Here is an 8,326-nt window from a genome sequence, read left to right as displayed (position 1 = left end):
GGAAAAGAGAGCTTTCAGACTTGGAAGACATCAGACTTCACTCATCCCTGGATGGAAGGGCTGCTGATTTTCTTCCAGGAAACGGCCAAATGAGTCACATGGATGATTTAGAGTGAAAACGCTCAACTGGATTATGTCTTCCAGATGCTCAAGCTTCGGAGGGGCCACCACGCCCTCCCATCCGACTCAAGAGTCAGCTATTTCGCTTCACATCTTATTTATTATCTTAAGTCCTCGCGTTCCCCGGGGCGGCATCCGCCTCCACGAGGTCACTGTGTTCGTCATGGACCGTGGCAGGAATCACGGCCTGAAGGAGAGTCAAGACTTTCCACTCGCCCTCGTTGGATGCAGATCTTTAGAGGTCTGCCTCAAGCCTGGAGTTTCGTCCTGCGTTGTGTATCCAGATCCTCTCCAAGGAGAAGAGGATTCTGGCTCACCCTGTTCAGAGTTTTGCGTTGCAGGGCGACCTTTGGGTATCACATAGCAGAAGTCCTGGCAAACGGCTCCGCCGTGACTCCCGCCCGTGGTATTCCGGGGTCCGTTCCATAATGTGAATCTTTTATTTACGCTGGTAATTGGCCCATTAAGATGCTTAGACGTTATCAATGGGGATCTGTGTCACTTTCCTTGGCACATCTGCTCCCAGACTGAGAAGACGCCCAAATAGTCAAACGAGAATTGAGATGAAATCCCAAACCAGGTGGTAGATTTCTTAAGAATTTTCCTAATATCAACTCGTTCTCCTTCTTCATTCATTCAGTCATATTTCCTGAGTGCTTACTGTCATCATCATCATCATCAATCGTATTTATTGAGCGCTTACTATGTGCACAGCACTGTACTAAGCGCTTGGGAAGTACAAATTGGCAACATATAGAGATAGTCCCTACCCAACAGTGGGCTCACAGTCTAAAAAGGGGAGACAGAGAACAAAACCAAACATACTAACAAAATAAAATAAATAGAATAGATATGTACAAGTAAAATAGAGAAATAAATATGTACAAACATTTGTACATATATACAGGTGCTGTGGGGAAGGGAAGGAGGTAAGATGGGGGGATGAAGAGGGGGACGAGGGGGAGAGGAAGGAAGGGGCTCAGTCTGGGAAGGCCTCCTGGAGGAGGTGAGCTCTCAGCAGGGCCTTGAAGGGAGGAAGAGAGCTAGCTTGGCAGATGGGCAGAGGGAGGGCATTCCGGGTCCGGGGGAGGACATGGGCCGGGGGTCGATGGCGGGACAGGTGAGAACGAGGTACTGTGTGCAAAGCACTGTACTAAGCGCTTAGGAGAGTACACTACAACAAAAGACACATTCCCTTTTCACTGAGTTTCTCGCTTAACTGTCCATCTGCTTCTGGGAATTCTGGGAACCTCTTCAGTCTCCTTCTTTATTCTGGAAAATTCACAGCTCCATTGACTCAGTTATCTAACCTCAGGCTTCTATCCCAGCCTCCTCTGCTATGCAAAATCCTGGTTCCATGTACAGTTCAAATGTTTAGCCTGGTCTTTGGAGCTCGGTCCCCATTCATAGGTTCACTCAGACCTTTCCACCCCTCATCTAATTCAAAACCCTCTGGGGAAGACTGTGAGCCCACTATTGGGTAGGGACTGTCTCTATATGTTGCGAACTTGTACTTCCCAAGCACTTAGTACAGTGCTCTGCACACAGTAAACACTCAATAAATACGATTGATGATGATGATGATGAGAAGCACTGAGGAGTTTACATCCCATAACAATGGAGAAGCAATGAGGCCTAGTGGAAAGAGCCCCAGCTTGGTAATCAGAAAGTCTTGCATTCTAATCCCGCATCTGCCAATTGCTTGCTGTGTGGCCTTGGGCATGATACTTCCCTTCTCTGTACCTCAGTTTCTTCAACTGTAAAATGGGAATTCAGCACCTGATCTGCCTCCTACTAAGAGTATGAGCCCCGTGTGGGACAGGGGCTGTATCCAACCTAATTAATTTGTGCCTATCCCAGCGCTTAGAGCAGTGTTTGACACACTGTAAGTGCTTAATGAATACTATTAAAAAAATAATTTCATGACATGGAGGTGAGACCCTCATCCAGTAAGTGCCTTCCTCTAGCAACCGCAAACAGTCCTAATGGAAAAAGCACAGTTCTTAAGAGTCAAGGAACCTGGGTTCCAATTCCAGATCTCCCTCTTGCCTGCTGTGTGACCTTGGGAAAGTTGCTTAGATTCTCTGTGCCTCTCGGTCCTTTATCTGTAAAATGGAGATCCAATACCAGTTCTCCCTCACCCTTAGTTTGTAACCCTCACGTGAGACAGGGACTGCGTCTGATCCAATTATCCTGTATCTATCGCAGTGCTTAGTAGTATAGTGTTTGACTTGTAGTAAAAACTGAACTCAGAAGTGCTGCACTCACTGTTCAGGCAAGGGATGAGGAGGGGATTTTTATGGTATTTCTTAAGTGCTTACTATGTGCCAGGCACTGTTCTAAGCATCGGGGTAGATCCGAGGCAATCAGGTCAGATGCAGTCCTTGTCCCACATGGGGCTCGCGGTCTTGGTTCCCATTTAACAGAGTCGTGAACTGACTTGCCCAGGGTCACACAGCAGACAAGTGGAGGAGCCGGGATAAGAACCCAGGTTCTTCCGACTCCCGGATTGATGCTCTATCCTCTAGGATATGCTGCCTTTCTTGGTTGGAAACAACCGGCCTGCAGCTTGGGAAAGGGGGCAGGAGGGAAGACTAGAGAGTGGGAGCAGAGAGAGGGCAACTGTCTGCTTCCCCCCCTTCCCCCAGATTTACTGGAGTGTCCAAAAAGAGATCTCCACCATTGGCACACCAAGATCTCCAACATTACCCCGAGTTAACGCTCTTCTTCTCCCTTTGGTAACTGGATTGCTGCTTGGTTTGAAACACCCGCCCTCTACAAAGGAATTTCCGATAACCATCACCCTCTCCGCTTTACTAGAGGACACAAAGTTAGTGAGTTCAGCTTAAAGCGGCACGGAATCACCAAGCATCGTAGGAAGGCTTTAATCATCAAGCCGTGAAACGTTACCCATGTAAAGTGCTGTCACTGCTAATTTATGGAACACGTGTTTAATATTAAAGGCCATCAAATCCGGGACGTCATCCACCCGACCTTGCTTCAAGCCAATAAACGAAAAGAGGGGACTGGTCTCTCCTTGGATAAATTCTACGGGAAATACATCCCACTCGCTTCGGGCGACATCAAGTTAGCGTGAATACGTCTTTAATGACGCAGATGGCAGTTCTGAAGCCTTCACGGTCCGTCTCTGGCAGGATGAAAATGGTTTCCTTTCGTGAAGGCTCCCCCTGTCAACTTAAGTCCTTTTCATGAGACCCATGACTCGGAGTTTGTGATTCCTAAATTCCAGGCGATTCCTTTTATTTCTCACATGGTTTGAAGGTGGGAGTTGATGAGCAACAGGGCGGTAAAACCACTTGTTCAACTTCCCTTGTGAAGACATCTCGTCAGAGATCACTCAGAAATAGCTGGGCTCTGCGATTCATAAACCGGAAGCCCTGAACTCAGGAGTGACTAATCAGTGAGTCTAAACCAGCATTTTGTAACGTGGGATTTGGGAAGCACCATAGGCCTACTTGAAATACCACGAGCCTGGGAGCCGGAGGACCTGGATTCAGATTCCACCTGCCTGCTCTGTGACTTTGGGCAAGTGACGTAGTTCTCTATCCCTCAGTGTCCTCACCTGTAAAATGAAGAGTCAATACCTGTTCTCCCTCCCACTGAGAATATGAGCCCCATGTGGAGCAGGGACTGTAACCAACTTGATTGACTTGTATCTAACCCAGGGCTTAGAATAGTGCTTGACATGTAGGAAGAGCTTTACAAATATTACTAGAAAAAGTCACATCACCTACTTGGCCTTCAGTTTCCTCACTTGTAAAATGGAGCTAGATAGTTTGTGAGCACTGTAAGGGACAGGGGCTGCATCTGATTATCAATCGATGGTAGAGATCGAGCACTTACTGTGTACTAAGTGCTCCAGAGAGGGAAATACAAAAGAGTTAGTCAACATAGCCCCTGACTGCAAGATGCTTACAGTCTAGGGGGAGAGCTTACATCTCTAAACTAGAGCATAGGAGCATCTCTTCTGGTGTGAAAACAACATTCAAGAGGCACTGAATTATTCTCCTCACCTTTGTTTGAAGGGAGGGAAGAATGAAACAACTCCAAATTATGCTATCCTGACCTCCTTTTAACTCTGTGTGTAGCTTAAGCGGGGAGAAAATGACCACCGCACTTGGAAAACTTCTTCCAACACCAACCCAGGCTGGGCCAGTTTCTGGAGCACGGCAACACCCACAAATAGAGGAATCAGAGTAACACACTAAATGAAAACTTTTGCCAGAGTTCTCTCTGAGGAAATCACAACTCCACTCAGAGGAAGGATGATGCTCTCCCCTATTCTCCAGGGAGGTATGCTCTTCTTAATATACCCCAATGGCTTCTTTGAAATATCAGCGGAAACCAGCCCCTTTGCACTTCGGGCGTTGTAGTTTGCATTGTCTTTCTTTCCCTGCAATTCTCTTGTGTCCTTTTAGATGGACTTTTTCAAGAGAGCTTTAAAGCACGCTGCTTTGGCCATGACCTCGTTCAATCAATTTTGACCGAGTGCTTACCGTGGGCAGGGCACTGTACAAAGCGCTTGGGAGAATAAAGCGCAACAATAAAATTGACGCATTCCCTGCCTACAACGAGCTTACAGTCTTGTTTCACAATCCCTGCTGCCCTTCTGCCCACTGATGTTAGTCAGTTAATTAGTAGGATTTAGTAGGATTTATTGCGCACTTACTGTGAGCAGTACTACTCTATTTATTTATTTATTTTACTTGTACATATCTATTCTATTTATTTTATTTTGTTGGTATGTTTGGTTTTGTTCTCTGTCTCCCCCTTTTAGACTGTGAGCCCACTGTTGGGTAGGGACTGTCTCTATATGTTGCCAACTTGTATTTCCCAAGTGCTTAGTACAGTGCTCTGCACACAGTAAGCGCTCAATAAATACGATTGATGATGATGATGATGAGCAGAGCACTGTACTAAGCACTTGGGAGAGTACAATACAAGAATAAACAGACACATTCCCTGCTCATCCTCTTGGCCCACTCCATTGCATCCAAAACTGCCAAGGGGGATAAGAATCAGCTGCAGAACAACAACACGCTCCCTAATTCTTCATTAAACTTTGATTTAATGGGAAGCCATGGTCAGACCCCGGCTTCCAAGCATGGCATAGTGGACAGAGCATGGGTCTGGGAGTTAGAAGGTCATGAGTTCTAATTCTGGCTCCACCACTTGTCTGCTGTGTGGTCTTGGGCAGGTCATTTCACTTCTCTGTGCCTCGGTTCCCTCATCTTTTAAATGGGGATTAAAAACTGTGAGCTTCATGTGGGACAGGTACAGTGTCCAACCTGATTTGCTTTATCCATCCCGGTGCTTAGTACACAGTAAGCACTTAACAAATGCCACAGTCATTATTGTTATAATGCTGGGCAATCTAATGCTGCAAAATGGGTCTGCAGAGCTCAGGAGAGTTGATTCCACTGCGAGTTTCCAATACTTCCTGGGTTGTCCGGCCAGAGACACTTGCAAGCAGGGATGCTCTCTCAAGTGGCTTTTTGGCACCCAGCTCTCGCTTCCAGCTGAAACTAGGAAATGGGCCAAAATGAGAAATTACAGAGAACAAGAAGGGTTTTTTGTAACGTTTTTGGAAACATCCCTAGGAATATGCAAGCTCGGGGCTATTGGCTTATGACCAAACAGAACCCAGCCAGGGAACCTAATGAAAAACTTAACACCTACCCCTCCCTCCTTTCTCAGTTTTCAAAAACATTTCAGAATTACATGCACGTTTTATAACGTGTGTGTATCTTTTTCCTCCTCCTATTCGTAAACTGCCTTAGAGTCTAACTCCCTCTCCCCTCCCCACCCCAGGCAGGGGACAGAGATTGTGTCTACTAACTCTATTCAATCAATTAATCAATCAATCGTATTTATTGAGCGCTTCCTATATGCAGAGCAGGGTACCAAGCGCTAGGGAAAGTACAATACAAGAATAAATAGTGACATTCCCTGACCATAAGGAGCTCGCAGTCTAGAGAGAGACAGACATCAAGACATACAAAACAAAACTTAAATGCTTTGGGGCTGGAAACTGGGAAGGGCAAAGAGATTAATAAAATTAATAATGCCCTTTCCCATGCATCTAGTATAGTGCTCTGAACTATAGCTATAGGGGCTCAACAAATAAAATTGATTGGTTAATTGATTCATAGAAGAATCTGGATTGGGAGGAGGAAGAATTTTGCTGTTTTTTTGCAGGTGAGAGTTTGATTTTCTTACAAGCGGCTTGTGAACAGCAGGAAACACAGAGTTATTCAGTGGATAGAGCACAGGCTTGGGAGTCAGAAGGACTGCCATGTCTGCTGTGTTACCTTGGGCAAATCACTTAACTTCCCTGGGCCTCTGTCACCTCATCTGTAAAATGGGGATTAAGGCTATAAGCCCCGTGTGGGACAGGGACTGTGTCCAACCTGATTAACTTGTATCTACCCCAGGGCTCAGAGCAGTGCTTGCACATAGTAAGCGTGTAACAAATACCATCATCGTTATTATTATTATTATTAAAGGGTGGAGGAAGGATAGCCTTGGTCCATGGAGATGGAACCAATGGGAAATTTCCAAGCAAAATATAATTTTGGCAGCCTAATCTATTTTGAAAATGACTTGCATGATTAAGTTCCTTGTGGGCAGGAAATGTGTCTACTAACTCTGTTATGTTGAATTCTCCCCAGTGCTTAGTACAGTCTCGACTGGTCTTGTGCCGTTGAGTCGTCTCCGACCCGTAGCAACGCCATGGACACATCTCTCCCAAAACGCCCCACCTTCATCTGTAATTCATTCTGGGAGTGTTTCCACAGAGTTTTCTTGGAAAAATCGGGAAGTGGTTTACCATCGCCTCTTTCCGCGAAGTAAACTTGAGTTTCCGCCCATGACTCTCATGCCGTTGGTGCCCAGCACAGGTGAGTTTTGACCTGTAGCAGATTGCCTTCCACTCGCTAGCCACTGCCCAAGCTAGGAATGGAATAGGGATGCCTCTGCTTGATTCTCCCTCCCATAGTCGAGACTGGTAGACTACTGGAAACTCTCCAGGTGTGATCCTGAGAGGGAGCCTTAATACAATACTCTGAACTAATTAAGCACTCAATAAATATGATTGATTAATTGATTGACTGTTGTGCTCTTTCCACTGAGCCGACACTACTAGGTGAATTTCATCATCAGTGATGTACTTTTTTGAATATGCAGGACAAATACATGTAAATTTCCTTTCTGAATTGATCTTAGCCCCTCTTCAACAGTAGCCCCAAACAACCATCTAGCAAGGCGAGGTTGTTGGCTTCTTGGTGGGGTGAGAGAGTGAGGATGGCTCCATGCAAGCCATCACCACTAAGGGCAAACAACTTAAATACAAGCCAGATTGATGATGGGATGTCTCCTACCTGCACTCAAAAAAGTCCTGAGTATGTGGTCTTGGATATGATAATAACAATAATGATAATAATTGTGGTATTTGTTAAGCACTTACTATGTCCAAAGCATTGGGGTGGATACAAGCAAATCCAGATGGACACAGTCCCTGTCCCACATGGGGCTCACAGTCTCTATATCTGTTTAACAGATGAGGAAACTGAGGCATAGAGAAGTGAAGTGACTTGCTCAAGGCCATACAGCAGACAAGTGGTAGAACTGGGATTAGAACCCATGACCAGATGATTTCCAGGCTTGTGCTCTATACACTATGCCATTCTGCTTCTCTACTGGTCCCTTGACTGAAGAGGCAGCACTTAGAACAGTGTTCCTACCTAGTAAGCGCTCAATCAATACCATTGATGATTGATTAACCCTGGTGTTTAAGCAACCCTATTTAGCAGAGTACTGCTCACCCTAATGAGAAAAGGTGTCCCTAAAAATTGCCTGTTTCATCCCAGTAAACCCAGATTGGTGAGCTGTATATCTTCAGTGCTAAATTAAAAGCCATTTTAGCCCAATAATAATAATAATAATGGCATTTGTTAAGCTCTCACTATGTGCAAAGCACTGTACTAAGCACTGGGGAGGATATAAGGTGATCAGGTTGTCCCACGTGGGGCTCACAATCTTAATCCCCATTTTACAGATGAGGTAACTGAGGCTCCAAGAAGTTAAGTGACTTGCCCAAAGTCACACAGCTGACAATTGGCAGAGCCGGGGTTCGAACCCATGACCTTTGACTCCCAAGCCTGGGCTCTTTTCACTGAGCCAACAC

General features: G+C 45.7%; 1 non-coding gene across 1 annotated transcript; it reads right to left on the bottom strand.

Annotated features, from left to right (window-relative positions):
- Positions 1-7,050: 7,050 nt before the first annotated feature.
- On the bottom strand, positions 7,051-7,188 carry LOC119945332. The gene has a single exon (XR_005456201.1). It is a non-coding gene; the product is annotated as a small nucleolar RNA SNORA7 (small nucleolar RNA).
- Positions 7,189-8,326: the final 1,138 nt, after the last annotated feature.

This window comes from Tachyglossus aculeatus, chromosome 24 (genome assembly GCF_015852505.1).
Source record: "Tachyglossus aculeatus isolate mTacAcu1 chromosome 24, mTacAcu1.pri, whole genome shotgun sequence".
Lineage (NCBI taxonomy): Eukaryota > Metazoa > Chordata > Mammalia > Monotremata > Tachyglossidae > Tachyglossus > Tachyglossus aculeatus.
The sequence above is the reverse complement of the archived record's forward strand: the minus strand, read 5'-3'. Positions and strand labels throughout refer to the sequence as shown.